This window comes from Capra hircus, chromosome 22 (genome assembly GCF_001704415.2).
Source record: "Capra hircus breed San Clemente chromosome 22, ASM170441v1, whole genome shotgun sequence".
NCBI lineage: Eukaryota > Metazoa > Chordata > Mammalia > Artiodactyla > Bovidae > Capra > Capra hircus.
In genome coordinates, this window is record NC_030829.1 from 31,478,224 (window position 1) to 31,496,538 (window position 18,315).

At 39.7% G+C, this 18,315-nt stretch overlaps 1 long non-coding RNA gene across 2 annotated transcripts in view; it reads right to left on the reverse strand.

Moving 5' to 3' along the window:
• LOC102173237 overlaps positions 1–16,251 on the reverse strand; it is a 75,208-nt gene extending 58,957 nt beyond the window's left edge. For both annotated transcript variants that reach the window (XR_310955.3, XR_001917042.1), the window contains exons 1-3: positions 15,411–16,251; positions 14,566–14,695; positions 13,720–13,817 (exon numbers count right to left, since the gene is read on the reverse strand). This is a non-coding gene — a long non-coding RNA (uncharacterized LOC102173237). The remainder of the gene's footprint in view (positions 1–13,719; positions 13,818–14,565; positions 14,696–15,410) is intronic.

Genomic DNA, 18,315 nt, shown 5'->3' on the forward strand with positions numbered 1-18,315 from the left:
TCCAAAATCCTCTGTGCTTAGTCCTTACTGAAGCGTCTCCAAAGTTTACTGTGACTGATTACTGCTCACTCCCTCACTCCAGTTACGCTGTGAGCTCCCAGATGTTATGTTCTCCTAGTAAAGAAGTTGGTTGACCCATTCTAGAATTCCTTAAACATTTGTTAAATACATCAATCACTAAAGCCTCTCCTAAGTCATTCCATGATCCTAAATGTCTAATTCTGCATATGTTGGACCCAGATAAAAAAGATGAGATACCAGTTCATTAACAGGAAGTTTAAGATCTATAGCCCTGCTGTCAAAATAAAACCAAATATTTTAGACTCAATTCAAAATGCTATAGTAAAGTTGTTTTCTTCCTGGCTACTGGAGAAGGCAATGGCAACCCACTCCAGTACTCTTGCCTGGAGAATCCCATGGACGGAGGAGCCTGGTGGGCTGCAGTCCATGGGATCGCAAAGAGTCGAACACGACTGAGCAACTTTACTTTCACTTTTCACTTTCATGCATTGGAGAAGGAAATGGCAACCCACTCCAGTGTTCTTGCTTGGAGAATCCCAGGGACGGGAGAGCCTGGTTGGCTGCCGTCTGTGGGGTCGCAGAATCGGACACGACTGAAGCAACTTAGCAGCAGCAGCAGCATGGTTATTTTATTTTTTATTTTTATTTTTTTATTTTTAGCATGGTTATTTTAAAAGAAATAAGTAAAAGAGACAGAGAGCAAACTCTTCTAGGCTGAAGAATTTTAAATTTATATATATATATATATATATGCACACACTCTTTAAGTCACCAGTCAATACATCTTTATTATATTTTTTAAATGTTGTTGTTATAAACTCAATCAACAAAACGTTATCTTTAAAATAATTTTAAGCAAGTGGCTATATTTTTTCTATTCCAGGCCCATTCAACTTAATTCGAATGATTTTTTTTTTTTTTTCTGTACACTTCTCTTCCTGTTTGCTTGATGTGTCCTGACATAAATTCAATACAAATATGGGTGGTTGGTCAGAAAGGCAGCCTAGAAATGTTAATTGGCTGATCACAATAACAGTCTCATCCTAATTCTGGGCAGTTCTCATCCCTGAAAGAATCATGCTCCCAAATTCCTATAAATTCAAAATAATATTACAGTGCCTTTGATTGAGTGTGCCAGTTTGCATTATTTTTCCATTTTATAAAACATATGGCTGGGGAAAATGTGCATTGCACCCAAAAATGTGCAACACTCAGCTCATAAATAATCTTTTAAGTTGAATTATGATGTTGCTGTTGGCTTTGGGTAAAGTGAGGCTTGCCATTCAATCCCTACTTGCTCAGCACATCCCATGTGCTGGCACTGTGCTGCTGGTTGTATTTATAATTAGGGATACAGAGCCATTCTGCCATGTCAGGCTCCAGAAGTCCACAGTGTTTTAATAGTTTATCATCAACCTCTCTTGGAAAGTCAAATTGTTTCCACTTAGCAAAGCTAACTGATATCCCACGAATTATGCACACACCTAAAATAAAGAAGTTTTTCTCCCTTCAAAAGTGTTTACCATCTGTTAAACCTGATAGTCACTACAATTTTAACCAAACTCTATACTTAGATTTACATTTCGGTTCTCACCTAGTCTTTTTTTTTTTTTTTTTTTTGCCCAGAAGTGTTTTACTCCTTTCTACATATATATATATATATATATACATATATATATAATACATATATATGCATTATATAGAATACATATATATGTATATAGAATACATATACAAAATATATATGTATGTATAAAATACGCATAACATAAAAGGTATAATTTTGGCAATTTTAAGTGTACACTTCAGTGGAATTACGTAAATTCCCAGGTTGTGCTAGTGGTAAAGAATCGATTTGTCAATGCAGGAGACGTAAGGGATGTGGGTTCAATCCCTGGGTCGGAAAGATCCCCTGGAGAAGGGCATGGCTACCCACTCCCATATTCGTGCCTGGAGAATACCATGGACAGAGGACCCTGGCAGGCTACAGTCCACAGGGTCGCAAAGAACTGGACATGACTGAAGGAACTTCGCATACATAAAGTGTCAGGCATTCATAACCTTTATTTCCGGAACATTTTCATCATCCAAAACAGAAACTCTATACCCATTAAACAATAACTATTCATTCCCCTCTGCCCCGGCCCCTGCTAACCTGTGTTCTACTTTCTGTGTCTATTGGTTTGCCTATTCCAGGTAACTCAGATAAATGGAATCATACAGTATTTGTTCTTTTGTGTCTGGCTTATTTTACCGAGCATACTGTTTTCAAGGTTTATCTATATTACAGCATGTATCAGAATTTCATTGCTTTTTGTAGCTGAATAATATTGCATGATCCAGCCTATGACTTGATCCTGTCTTACACTGTGATGTGGGTAAGGAGCCATCAGATGAACTTTAGGACACATCAGCCTCTGAGACTTCCCTGGTGATCCAGTGGCTAACTCCATGCTCCCAGTGAAGAGGGCCCAGGTTTGATCCCTAGTGAAAGAATTAGATCCCACATGCTGCAATGAAGACCCAGCACCACCAAGTAAATAAATAAATATTTTTAAATAAAAAAATAAAACACATCTGGTTTCAATATAGCTTAATGGTTTGGCTCATAGCCTCAAGAGCCAGATGGTACAAATGCAGGATCTATTACGTTACTTTGAGCAAGCAACTTATATTCTTGAAGGCCAGACTGCCCATCTGTCCAATGGGCTTAAAAACTGTGCCCACCTCAATCCAGTGGGATGAATATGGAAGCACTCGGACTAGGGCCTGGCGATGCCTAATACATTTTAGAGATGATTACTATTACTATTCAAGAAGGCAACTCTCTTGTGTGGGTATTGGACTTGCATTTCTTTCCCTGGAAAAATATTATATAATCTTATTTTGGCTATGCCTAAAGAATGGAATGATATTAATACTATCTGGAGAAGTTTCATTTCCAAGTATTGAGAAATGATTTGGTCACAGCCTTTGCTGTCTTTTGTACAAACAAGTAACACCACACTGACCAAAGGAATGACTTCTACCAAAATATTCCATTAAAACTTTCATTTTGCCTCCTCAAATTTAGGGTTGTTCCTTTCCCAACTAATGAATAACCAGACAATTTCTGGGCATGGATGTGACAGAACTCTGTGGCACACACAGGAATTTGTCACTCATCCACATATCTTTGGCCAGAACAAGAATCTGCCAGCCACGAATTCTGCCAGTTAGTCCCTCCCTCTGGCTGTAATCATGGGAATAACGGTCTTGGGAGCACACCCCTGCTCAAAGTAAACACTACCTATTCAAAAAGTATAAGACATGTCATATCCACAAAGGGAGACAACTTCAGGTGAGGGATACTTTTTTAAAAATTTAATTTAAAAAAAACTTAACTCCCATCAGGGAAAGCATTAATTGGGTTTTAGCTGAAAACGCAAAGCCATTTACATTTGCTTTAATATTGCCTAAGTGTCTGCTGCAAAGGCCTTGAAATACCGTCTATTTCAATATTACCTCCATGTGAAAATGATTTTGCGATGTCTTCTGTATTCTTTGCTGGGGACTGAAAAGAAATCACTGCATTACCTTGCATTTGCTCTGAGAGTCATTAGCCTTAGACAGCACCATCATTTAAGAAATTTATCATCAGTGCTGTCCTTCGCACAATGTATTAGTGCAATACATTATAAAAGCACCTTACTCTGATGATGTATAGCTCCAAAGATGGCAACATCTGGAGACGAATGGGTCTAAGAATAGATTTGGTCTAATAAATGTATAGGTCCACCTTGGTTGTGTTATTCTGAAATAAACCAGTATCTGTTGTTCTCCACCAACCCCTCAAACACTCATAACAATCTTTACAACTTCCCTGATTTAACAAAGAGACAATTATTAGTGACATTAAATTGATTTTCATGACAAAGAAGGAAGGCTTCTAAATTAGTGGGCTGATACATTGAGGGATAACCTAGCCCAAGCGTGATGATAAATTTCAATCATGGCTTTCAGGAAAACTCTAATTTAGTCCACCTCTCGCTCACTTAAATTTTTCAGTAGATTCTCCAAAGGAGAGAGCGGAGATTAACGTCTGATGTCCTCAAGGGTATTAGAGCAAAATTGAGTCACAATTAATTCGTCTATACCAAATTCTGGCTTTCTACATGGCTGATGATACATTTTTTTCCAAAGCTCAATTGTCCCATTTCCATTCTTCAAAGTCCTGAATGCTGTCCTCTCCATTAGTTTGCTTAAATAGGGCACAAATATTTTAGCTAACTACTGAAATAAATCATTATGAACATTCAACCTCAGAGAAAATGATGGCAAATGAAAAAAATTCAATGGTTCAATCCATGCCTGCTAGAGTAAAATGCAGGGCTATGGACTTCTTTGTTAAAATGGATTCAGTTTCCAAAGTGCCCAAAGAAACTTTCCAGCAGTCTGGAAACTGGTCCTATTTGCTCATTTTAAGCACTGTGCCTCCAGGAATCAGTGTTAAAAAGTGATACTTGCATTCATCAGTGACTCCTGTCATTCAGTGATACTTCCTTAAGTGGAGTTCATCGATACTCCCTGTGCTAAGGAAGAAAAGACTGAGAGGATAAAGTTCCTTGCATGCACAGTCCCACCATTATGTCCAATTAGTGTATTTCCTGCAACTATGGTGACGTCCCAACCCGTTCAGAATATCAGTGTGATGAACTTGGAAGACTCCAGTTCCTTTGACTCTATGACCAGCAACTTGAATTTTGAAAGAGACCTGGGGCTCTCCCTGTCTCTCACCCTACCGTAAGCCTGTTTTATTACCCAACCTTAAAAAGCAAACTATTTCCCTCCCACAGGAAGTTATGGAGGGAGAAAAAAACCATAGTCTAGACCACTTGTCTGTGGTGGCCAGGGACTTGATGTTTTCAATGCTCCTGCAGTCTCTCATCTTTTGTTTCTGCCAAGGCAATACCCTATGTTATTTCTTACAGATTTACCAAACCACCAGGAAATCTTGATTGTGATGGGAAAGAAACAGAGGCAAAAAGAAACACAGACAAGTCAGACGAGAGAGAGAGTGGCAGAAGGGAAGAAGAAATGAAAAAGAAATGGATAAAAGAAATAAATTGCTGTGCTTCAAATTGGTTTATATTTAATGAGCTACCAACTATCTTAAATCAGAAATCCTATTCTTAGAAGTTAAAAAAGAATCTATTCAATGCCTGGAGAGCAGCACTGAATATCATCTTCCAAAGACATTATTTCCTTTCATGAAAGAGAGAACCCTGGCAAAATAAAATATTTAATTAAGGAACATATCATTGTGTCATTGAATAATTTTCCAAGACTATTATATTTCTTCCTTTTTCACTTTGATGAAGAACTAAACTTCCACTGTTTGTTATTTGCGTTATTTTAGTTTGTTCTCCTTTCTATTTCCTGTTTTCTAAATTCTTTCTGAGAATAGGATTTGATTCAAGGTGGCTTTTAACTTATTAAATACAAAAAAATAGAGAGAGAAGGCTCAGTATTATCATAAAACTCTGTATATATTCCAAGATCCTGTTTCTCCAGACACTTTGAAGCAAGTGTGCCCCAAAACCTTACCACTCCCCCAATCCACAAGTGCTATGAAGTTCAGCTGATTTCATTTAAAATTAACACACATCCTCTGCACCTAAGTATAGATATTGGTCCATGGTGTCCTTTGTGGGAAGTTCAAGGCCTTTGTCAGCCCCTTCTTTATCCCTTTCACCAAGAAAGGGACAAGCTCATGACCACAACAAACTTTAGGTCATCTTTCTCACACCTCTTCCCAAAACTGATTAAGCAAATCTGAATTGTCAACTACTCTCCAATTTACTGCCTCTCTCACTCCTTTTCCTCTGTATCTTTCTTTCTTTGTCATCAACGTTAACATCCAAGATATGCATGACATATGGGAAAGCACATGATGTGATTTAATCTCTCATCTCTGGAAAACAAAACACCATGCCACTGGGACCAGCCTAAATGGCAAAATTCTACATTGAAGTTTGGAGGCAAAGTCCCAGTCAATAAAAGAGCATTCTGACAGTTTTCTATGCCTCTTTGTGTATGTGTGTGGGTGTGGGTGTGGCTGTGGGTATGGGTGTGGGTGTGGCTGTGGGTGGGTGTGGTCAGTCATGCCCAACTCTTTGCAACCCCGTGGATCGTAGCCCACCAGGCTCCTCTGTCCATGGGATTTTCCAGGCAAGAACACGAAGGGGATTGCCATTTCCTTCTCCAGGGGCTCTTGCCAACCCAGGGATCGAACCCACATCTCCTATGTCTCCTGCATTGGCAAACGGATTCTTTTCCACTGTGCCACCTGGGAAGCCTATATATATATATATAACATATGTCCTCTTAACATATATCGTATATCTCTTGGGGACCTTGTGGAGAACAAGAGATTAGGATGAAATAAAATTCAGCTGGGAGGCAGCAGAGTATAATGACTGAGTGGTCCTCTGGCATCTGAGACTTTACTGCTTTCTGGCTCTAAGCCTTTGGGCAAACATCCTATATTCTCCATTTTACATTTTACTTGGTGGCACATGATAACTTGTGGATAAATATCTACTCATTTTACCATTGTTCTTGGGATGCTGGTTTAGTATCATTTTCTAGCTTCTATTCTAATCAGAATGGATATGTCGACCTTGTTTTTAATTTAAGGCAAATAGAAGAGGTGGCCTTGAAAAACCAAAAGGATAAATCATTAAAAAATTACAGCCAAGTATTGTGCTTTGACCATGGTATATCAGTAAAAGCTGGGAAGTCATGCATTGGTTCCATTAATCAGATTCTTGTTTAATATTAAGCACCTAATACCTTTCTAAACTGTGCCAGTCACTGTCAGAACACAAAAGAGGTATGGGGCCTGGATTTTTGAGTCAAAGAGCTACAGATTTGGTGGAGGAACCAAGATGGACATAGAATGATGGGATCTGGTATTTTTAGTGACTGAAGCACATCTGAAGTAAAGGACAGACTAGTGTGGGTGACCATAATCAGGAAGCTGACATAAAAAAGGAATCTGAACCAAGCCTGATTGGGAAGGTCAGACTAACAGAGCCAAAAGGAAAAAGTGTGGGTATCCTAGGAGGAGGCCTCAATGTGAGTAGAGAAACAGAAACAGACCTGACCACAGTGACAGCCAGAAATGGGGAACAGATCTTGCTTCACGATTATTGGAAATTACTTGGTAGTTTCCACTGAAATTAATAATGTTCAAAGAGCCAGTTTCAGAAGAGAGATTATGAAATGAGCTGAGATTTTGTAATTCTGATGTCACATAAGATGTTTCAGAGGCTAGTGGAATTTAAGAAGGGTTGGGATTCAATTTCTCCACCCATTTTCTTAATCCAAGGCAGTCATGGGAAGATATCAACCCAGTTTTTTCTTCACAAGAGACGTATGCATGCAATCTTTCCTCCATCTCCAGAATAAAAAATAAGTAAATAAAAGCCATTTGAAACTGATGGTAGCTACCATTATGTTTCAAGATGAGAACGTTAAACCAAATTGAACTATAATCGTCTTACAAGCCTTTTAGTTGCGCACCAGATCAATCAGCATCTGTGAATTCTTTTATAATATTCTTGAGAAACACCCTGGGAAGATGAAATGAAATGGTGAGATGCTTACATCCAAAGGGTCCTTACTTCATCTGGTCAATTAGAATTGCCTTTGGAATTTATGATGCAAGCCAGAGGACTACATAGATTTTGCAGTAAGAAATGAAATTAGCCTCATAAATGTTCCCAACTGAAAGGCCAAAAGAACTGGAGGGAAAAAAAAAAAAAGACTATTAGAAATAAACCAGTCGTCTTACTCTCTTCTAAACTGGCTCTCACAATACAATTCCTTAACAAAATCAAATTATATATATTTGGGGGCCAGTGGAGGACATCATGGTGTCATTTGAGTCCTCTGAGTTTCTGTAGAGAACCAGTTTTGCAGAAACTTTTGTATATTCCAGCCTCAACTCAAGGACAACAGATGATTGGAGGAACAAAATCTTTAAGGTTGGCAAAGACAAAAGGCTCTTCTTGTTAATATGTTGCCTTCCAGCAAGCACTACTTCTCAGCAGGCAACATGAGACTCTGTCAGCTACCATGATGGCTAAACAGGTTTAGATCTCAAAGTCTTTCTTCTCCTTGATAGAGACTTCTTTAAAACTGTTGATGAAGATTTCACAGGTTTCTTTGAAAAGAATTATTAAAAAAGAAATGGCTCCCAGGCTTTACCCACGCATAGCAATAAGCAAGTTTTTTAAGTCAAGAATTTTCATTCCAAAACACAGCTTTGTAGAAATACATTTAAAAGAAAAACCTTATTAATTGAAGCAGGCTACAGGCCAATTATTCCAATGGCTTAAAAACAACTCCAAAATAATAAAATATACAATAGTGCTATTTTTTCCTGTAAATATCACCACAATCTTAGAAAATCTTTGAGGCATTGCACGAAAAGTAACTTGGATCTTTAATGACTTTTTTTTTTTTTGGTTTTGCCACACGGTGTGTGGGATCTCAGTTCCCCAACCAGGGATCAAAGCCAGGACCTCTGCAATGGGAGCACAGAGCCTTCACCACTGGACTGCCACTGAAGTCCTTCTACTGACAATTTACCAAAAATCAATGAGGGAGGTTTGAAGAGTAAAGAAAATGTAACCAGGTATAGTGTACATTCATTTGCATTATTTAAATAAGCTATGTTTTTCTTAAAGCTCATTTAGTATTTTGCCACAGATGTTTTATTTTATAAGTGGATAAATTTTATCATTTTCACAGACTAAAATTTTTAAATGTAAGATAGGCAAAAAGGTTACCTACTGAATGAGAGGAGATATTTGCAAATTATATATCAGATAAGGGGTTAATATAAAAATATTCAAAGAATTCACAAAATTCAACATCAAAAAAAAAAAAAAAACAGGCAATGGATCTGAATAGATATTTTTCCAAAATACAGATGGCCAACAGGCACATGAAAAGATGCTCAGCACCACTAATCATCAAGGAAGTATAAATCAAACCCACAATGAGATACCACCTCACACCTGCCAGAATGGCTATTACCAAAAAGGCAACAAATAACCAATGTTGCTATGGAGGAAAGGATACCCCTGTGCATAGTTGGTGGGGATATAAATTGGTGCAGCCACCATGTTTTTAAAAAGTACGGAAATTCCTTTGAAAAACTGAAAATAGAACTACCATAAGATCCAGCAATTCCACTACTGGTTATTTATCTGAAGAAAACAAAAACACTAATATGAAAAGATAAACATGCCTCTATTTCATTGCAGCAGCCTTTACAATAGTCAAGATATGGAAACAACCCAAGTGCCCTCAAAAGATGAATGGACAAAAAAGATGTATGGTATCTATATTATATATATATATGTATATCTATGAAAGTGAAAGTGTCAGTCACTCAGTTATGTCCAACTCTCTTTGACCCCATAGACTGTAGCCCACCAGGCTCCTCTGTCCATGGAATTCTCCAGGAAACAATACTGGAGTGGATAGCCATTTCCTTCTCCAGGGGATCTTCCCAACCTAGGGACTGGACCCCAGTCTCCTGCATTGCAGGCAGATTCTTTACAGTCTGAGACACCAGGGAAACCTGTGCGTATGTGTATGCACACATGCATGTTAAGCTGCTTCAGTCATGTCCGACTCTTTGCAACCCAATGGACCCTATGGACTGTAGCCTGCAAGGCTCCTCTGGCCATGGGACCCTCCAGGCAAGAATACTGGAGTGGATTGCCATGGCCTCCTCCAAGGGATCTTCCCAATCCAGGAATCGAACCTGTGTCTCCTGTGGCTCCTGCACTGCAGGCGGACTTTTTATCTCTGAGCCACTGGGGAAGCCCCATATATATGTGTGTGTGTATGTATATATATATATATGTATACATGTATACATGTATACACACACATATATATATACACACATATATATGTATACTGGAATATTACTCAACCATAGGCTAAAAGAAATCTTGCCATTTACAACAACATGGATGCACCTCGAGAGTACTATGCTAAGTGAACTAAATCAGACATAGGAAGACAAACACTGTATGATTTCAGCTACATGTGGAATCTAAAAAAAACAAAAGAAATGAATAAACATAACAAGACAGAAACAGTTATAGATACGTAGAATAAACAGGTGGGTGCCAGAGGGAAAGAGAGAGAAAGGAAGGAAGAAATAGGTGAAGCAGACCAAGAGACACAAACTTCCAACTGCAAAATAAATTACTCATGGCATGAAATGTACAGTGTAGGGACGATAGTCAATAACTACATAATATTTTTTATGGTGGCATATCGCAACTAGATGTATCATGGGGATTGTTTTGAAGTGTGTAGAAATTCCAAGTCACCATGTTGTGAAACAGCAATTAACACAGTATTGTAAATCAATTATACCTCAAAAAACAAACTCATAGAAAAAGAAATCAGATATGTGGTTATCAGAGGTGGGGGTTGCATGAGGGAAGAATAGGATGAAGGCGGTCAAAAAGTATAGACAATCCAGTTTTAAGATCAATAAGTAGTAGTGATGTGATGTACAACATGATAAATATAATTAACATTTCTGTATTTTACATACGAAAATTAAGGGTAAATCCTACATTTTGTTTTTTTCACTACAAAATGCTTTTTCCATTTCTTCTATTTTGTGCCTATATGAGGTGATGGTGTTCACTAAGCTTATTGAGTCAATCCATGATGTAAGTCAAATCTTTATACTGTACACTTTAAACTTAACACAGTGCACTATGTCAATTATACCTCAATAAAACTGAAAGAAAAAACTGAGGTAAATAATTACAAAAAGACCAAACAGTTCACAAAGCTAAAAGACAGACCATATACTAGCTTATTTCTTGAAAAGTAAACATATTTAGCAGAAGTAAATGAATACCTAATACCAAAAAAATGCACATTCTTAATTGAAAACAAAAACTCATTATACTAACTGTAAAAGCAGGAGATGTGCTATACACTGCCTCTTATGAATAAGATCCCTCATATCCTTCCTTTCCACCCTCTCCCCAAACACACACACACCACACATACACACCACATAATTACAAGAAATTCTTTCCATGAACCAATGATGTGGTGAAGAAAAAGCTCTCTATAGTCATTTCCCATGAAAAACAAAATTTCCACTTTTAGCTACCTCCTTGAAGCTAAGGCATCAGAATGCCCACGCTGAAATACAACTGTTACACCTCAGAGGGTAGAACACTGCACTCACCATTAACAACTCGTGGGTTTGGTTCTGCCTCTTTGGTACTCAGAAATTTGCACAAGGGTTCTAAATCCCTTCATGGGTAAACAACTATAGGTGTTCATACAGCAATGCAAGTGCATATAGTTGCTGGGGAGGTGTTATGAAATGATGTCCGTCAAGAGCTTGCTTTGCCTCATGCCTCATGAACTGCAGAAGGGGTTCAATCAGCAGAAAATGCTGCTCCCTGGTGATTACCGTTACTCCCATCAGCTAACAGGAAGGGGCAGGACCCAAGCTGGCTCAGTCAGATACATAGTTGGAAGGTATAAAGAAACGCGTAGATGAAAGTAGTGGAAGATGGGCAGTCTGAGAGATCTGGGTCCCTCACTGCACTGGGGAGGGGAAACGTCTAAGATAAAACCACCTCCTGGTCAAGTTCGTCTGTAGCTAGGCCTGACTGGTGGCTCCCCTGTCACTCCCACAGATGCCACCATCTCCAGACTGGTGGGCAGGTGTCTTAGTCCATGTGGGCTGCCACAACAGAAATATCATAGACTGGGCAGCTTATATGCTGCTGAAATTTATTTGCCACAGTCCTGGAGGTTGTAGAATCCAAGATCAAGGTGCTAGAAGATTCACTGACTGATGAAACCCTCTTACTGGTTCATAGACTTCCTTCTAGTGGTGTCGTCAAATGGCAGAAGGGGCAAGGGTGCTCTCTGAGGTTTCTTTCGTAAGAGTACCAATTCCACTCACGAGGGCTCTACCCTTATGATCCAAACACTTCCCAAAGGCTCTGCCTCTCATACCACCATCCTGAGAGTCAGGTTTAAACATAGGCATTTGTGGGGCACGAAAACATCAGACTAGGGCACTTAAGTTAGTAGAAGCAGACCTGTGCAAGTACAGAGAATTTGGATAATTTATTTCTACTCCTTAGACCACTTCCTGGGAACATTAAAGTTGTACTCTTTCACCCAGGGTCCTCACAGGGAACAAAAACTCCCCAGAGAGAAATTTCCTTGATCATTCAGTACATCTTACACAGAGCATTTCATGGAATTAGCAGTCTCCTTAAACACTTGGGGAAATGTTTGGCAAAATCCCAAGATGGTTTTACATCTTTATTTGCTCTTTTTACCTTATTTAGATGTGGTAATCCAAGTTCATATTATCTACTTAAGAGAGAAATTTAGAAACCCTATCATCATCCTTAGTCATGCTGGAATGACGTTTAGGACACAGGGCTCAGGATCTTTAACAAAAGCCACAAGTCCCTGAGAGATACAGAGAGATGGACAACTCATACAGAATCACACACTTCTGTGAAAAAGCCTTTTTCTTACACTCCACTGTTGACTCTTGAAGATTAAGGCCATTAGTTACACTGGGTGTTAGAGGAAGATCAGCAGGACTGATTCTGTGTGTAGCGTATGCTAACTGGCACCCTAACTGGCACCTTTCCATACCTTTGGAGAAGGTGGTCACAGGTGGATGCCACTTTGGTGTGTTCATTCCCACCTCAACCCCACAGAACAGAACCGACGTATCTGGATTTGGCTGGAAGGTATGCCCTCAGAGAAACGTTGTGGTTTTGCCCAGACTACAGACTACTATTATACCAAAGAACAATAAATGTTATGTCCTGAGGAATGAGGGAGCATGGTCCTCAGATACAAGCAGTTTCTCCAAAGTCTCCTCATAGTGGACAAAGGTTGACTTTGCCTGAAAAATGAGGATGTGTTTTATCTTCCTTTTAGATACCTCTATATCTTGAGGAAGAAGATACTGTCTAACACTATACGAAAGCATCTCACTGTAGCCTATATAGATTCCCTCTGTCCTGTAGGTAAAACCCTGGGTGCCAGACCCACACAAGGCCCTAAGAGTGGGAAGCCCCTCTCCCCTTTGGAAATAGGAGATGCTATGGGTCGTAAGAGGGCTTCCCTGGCGGATCAGTTGGTGAAGAATCCACTTGCAATGCAGAAGACCCAGGTTGGATCCCTGGGTGGGGAAGATCCCCTTGAGAAGAAATGGCTACTCACTCTGATACTTTTGCCTGGGAAATCCCATGGACAGAGAAGCCTGAAAGGCTACAGTCCATAACTGAGCCACTAAAGCACCACCACCATGGGTCATAAGCCTGGAACAAAGCCCGTATCATTGCCATCAGAGCAGAGATGCTCTTCTTGCAACTAAAGCCAACACAGAGGGAAACAGACTTGCAAGATGTAAAAGTATCATTTCCAGATGATCGTGCCAGGATACCACTGAAATCTTTTCTCCTTAAGCTAGTTTGAGTTGAATTTCTAAAGCTTCAATAAGAAAGTGACTGAATAATCCACTCCTATTCTTAAAAATTCATGCAAAATTTGCATTCTCCTTCATAATGCATCCATGTTTATTTTAAAAGAAAAATATGTTAAATTATTTACCTTTGAGTAGAGCTGACTTTCTCAGAAGATATGCCATGTTTATACAGTGTCTTCTAACGCCCCTGACTCATTGCTGAGGTTCCCAGTTTTGGGGTTGCCTGATTATGGAAGAAGAATGCAATAGTGCCTTTTTAGTTCTTTCGATCTTAACTATCCTGAAGGCAAAGAAAGGACACATCAAAGAAGATGAAGAAGAATTACATTCTAGGGAGGCTTACGCATCGACTCCTGGCCTTCTCTGCCTGGAATCCCATTGACTGCCATGTGGCTAAAGTTTACTGAGCCCTTACTATGTGCCCTATGCTTTATATGTATTTAAGTTCTCAGAAAATTTGAGTCAGTTACCATTATTATCTCTACTTTATGGATGAAAGGGCATTGAGATTCACTCAGATTTAAAAACAATGTACATGATCACAAACTTAAGAATAGCACCATAATCAAAATCAAACAAATCATCACCACCATTATCACCATGTATATTATGTTCTAGGCACTGCTCAAGTATTTGACATAAATAACTCATCACTTAGAGACTGTTATCCTTACATTACAAATGGAGAGACTAAAGTTAACTGACTGGCTTAAAATGTCATAGTGAATATGTTCCAAAACCAGACAGTCCTGCTCCAGTGCCTACAAATTTGTCTAATGTACTACCTTCTTTACGAGGCCTGGATGAAAAGGAGAAAGAGGGCTTCTTCCAAAGTAAAATAGTCCCCAGCATTCTCATGCCATCCCACCCACCCATGTAAAAAACTAGAACTTCTAAGAAGCCAAAGCAATCATGACTTCCCATTGAAAACTAAGAGTGAGAAGCAGAAAACTTGCCATTCAAAATCTCACCTGTCCCTAGATGAAACTCAAAGTTGCACCTTCTAAACTGCGAGCTGACACCTGTCCTCTGGGTTGACTGAGGCACAGTGAGCTCCTCTTGTAGGCAGAGTGGAAAGGTTGTACCTCTTTTCAACTGCTGCTGTAACAAATAACACAAACTTGGTGGCTTAAAAAAAAAAAAAATCCCTCACATTTATTATCTTATGGTTCTGGAAGTCAGACAAAGAAAATGGGTCAGTAGGGACTTCCCTGACCGTCCAGTGATTAAGACTCTGCCCTTCTACTGCTGGGGCTGCAGATTCAATTCCTGGTCAGGGAAGGAAGATCTCTCATGCTGCAAGGCATGGCCAAAAAAGTAAAAACAAAAACTAAATAAAGTGTAAAAATAAAGGGATTTCTCCGATGGTCTGGTGGCTGGGAATCTGCCTTCTGGTGCTGGAGATGCAGGTTTGATCTCCAGTGGGGGAACTGGGCCCATGGGCCACAACTACTGAGCCTGCACGCTCTGCAGCCCACATGCCATGAATAGAGAAAGCCTGGAGGTTGCAACAAAAGATTATATATGCCACAGCTGGGACCTAATTGGCCAAATAAGTAAATACATAAATATTTTAAAAAATAAAATGGGTTAGCAGGGTTGTGTTCCTCCTGGAGATGCTAGGGGAGAATCTGTGTCCTTGCTTTTTCCAGCTTCTAGAGGCTGCCTGTAGTCCCTAACTCGCCATCCCTTCCTCCATTTTCAAAGTCAGTGGTGTAGAATCTTCTCATCTCTGCTGCCTCTTGCACTTATAATGACCCTGGTAACTACAGTGGACCCATCTGGACAATCCAGGATACCATCTCAAGGTTCCTACCTTCATCACATTGCAAAGGCCCTTTCGCCATGTCAGGTATCCTCTCCACCGGTTCCAGGGATGGTTGCTCTAGAGGAGCTACTATTCTACTCATCACAGTAGGCAGAGGAGGTGTCCGCAGCCGCAGTGGCCCACAGATACTGCCTCTAGAAAATAAGTCCGACTTCAGGATTTCCGCGTTCAATCTCTCTACTCCAACCCTGCATCTTGGGGTGGAACTAGCCAGCCCTGTTTGCTCAGTCTGGGAGGACTCTAAGACAAAGGGGTGGAGACAGTTCCCACAATGATCCTTGTCTCTTCTAGGTCAAAGGTCACACTGCCTTTTAACCCAAAGCACTGCCATTTATGGTTGCCAGGATGCAATCACCTGCGGGAATTAATTTCATCTACTTCTTTCAAAATAAGTTTCCAGAGGCCTCTCTTCGATAACTGTGCTTAAAAACACAGTATGAACAGTGATTATTTCCTTGTCTAGCTCTGAGATCACTGTGCTTTCCACGCTTCATAATAGTAAGTGATTTATCTGTTCTATAGCTTGCTTTCTTGGATTCCCTCCCAGGTCATGTTGAAATGGGCATTATCAGATTTTCCCAGTCTGTTTTCTTTGCTATTAGAGAAATGGAACTGAAATACCCACAGTTTTCTCTTCAGATACTTCTCAACCAATTGACTTCATTCCTATCATAAAAAAATTAATAAATAAATCTACGTTCTTTCAGTCTTCATACAACTCTGAGACCTTTTCCCTCCCTTGAATTTTGGAGTAAATGAAAGCAGAGAGGCTTTTGTTAAGATTACAGACAAATTATGTACATTATGAATGACTAACAGAAAAATAAAGAATAAAAACTCCCCCTACAAATACATTGGACTGGGGAGAAGAAAAGCCCTAAATTTAAGAATTCCATTGGTCAGACTCTTAACTACAGGTACTTTTAAAACTTTTGGCCAAACGCTTATGTATTCAAAGGAGATCTAGAACGGAGTTTGTAGGGAGAGCAAAGGAAAAGTGGATTGCTTTTCCCGTAAGAGAATGAGACACTTGTTGGTTTTATTTTTACTTTTTTAAATCTTAGAAAACAGCTATACATAAATGAAAATACTGGTCTTTCACAAACTTTAGAAAAACAGGTAATGAGCCAGATTTGGCCTGTGGGTCATAGTTTGCTAGCCTCCGATCTAGTTCTTGAAGCTAATAAATTCTCCCCCATTCTTGACATGTTTTTTTCTTTTTTGCTTGAGCTAAACCAAGTCATCGTACTGAGTGAAACTCTACTTCAGTAGAACTGGTTTCCTTTGTATTGCAATTAGAAACATTAATGTGAGGTGTCCGCATCATACTGCCAAGGGATCTGAAACACAAAAAAGGTTAAGAACCCCTGAGTAACACACCAAAGTGTAAAAATGAGTGCTCTGTATATACACTTCTCAGGAACCAACTATTCCTGAGGGATTATATGTGATGAAGTTACAAATAGGGTATCAAAAGTTGGGGAGGTTTAACAGAAACCATAAGACATGAAAACAAGGTCAAAGAGAGTAGCATCCACCCTCTCCTTGGTGCTATCGTTAGAACATCAGTAGAACAGGATGCGCCCAGGGCTAAGCCCGAGTGGCATTTCTCATGGTAAAGCATGATTTTCTTCTGACTGAGAGTCAGCTTGGGAGCAGGAACTCATATGGATTCTGTTAAACACTGAGTCCTTGGCTTGAATCCCGTGTTTATCTCTAGGTAGCTGTGGGTCCTGGGACTACCTACTTGATTTCTGTGAGTCTCAATTTCCATCCCTGTCAAACGTCACACAGCTCGTAAGGATAACAAAGGACAAAATGCAGGTAAAGAAGGGCAGGCACCTCTCTTGCTCTCCTTTTCGCTGTGGTTATTGGTCCCTAACGACTACCGAAACAAGAGGCAGGAGCGTTCCACGAATGTGTCGAAGCGCACAGCTTCTCATTTCGCATTTCAGGTTTTTATTAAGCAAACCGATAAGACTTATATTCTGTAATTGGTACGTGTTCTTCTTTTTGCCTAATGCCACTAATCTGTTTTTATCTGAGTCATTTAACCACGTTTCATGATTAGCACAGGCAAGGTTTTAGGGATTTAAATCATTTGTTTGATGTTTTCGCTTTTAGGCATGTTTGATTATTTATTAAAATCGATAAAATCAGCTGTGTCAACTAGTTATTAAAACTATAATTCTTTTATTGTCTAATACCAGGAGGGCTGAAGCAAATGAAAAACTAAAACATTACATGAATTCTTGATTACAAAGCCAAGCTTCGATAGGGGTGGCCTACATACTTTGCATTAACTGCAGCCTGTTTAGAACAAGTCTGTTCTATCTTTAGTCCATAAGGAAAGGACCAAGTGGGTAAGCATATGCGCGACTCATGTTCTAATTTATGCTTTAAAATAAATACAAGTTTGAAAGAAGCAATGTGTTCTGGTCTTTAGAAAAGAAATATGAAATACTTGCCAACGGAGACTGGTGAGTAGTATCCAAAGATGGCTTCCATCAATCCCTTCTCCCCACTCACAGGCACATCACTCCAACCACCAAGAGGTGGATTCTATCGCCCCTTCCCTGAATTTGCACCTGCCCTGTGATCTACTTTGACCAGTGGAATATAGTGGAAGTGACACCTGACCAGCTTTGTTCAAGGTCTTCAAGAGACCTTTAAGGGCCTCCACTTTCAATGTAGGGAGCCAGATGCCAAGCTCTAAAGATGCTTAGGCCAGAATCCTAAATGAAGAGACACCACATGGAGAGAGAAAGGAGACATGGGGAAACACAGAGAGGCAATGCCAGACAAGGCAGTAACATCTTCTTGTACCTTTTGGCCCAGCCCACCCCATATGGAACAGAAGAACTGCTCAGATGAGCTCTCCCAGAATTCCTGA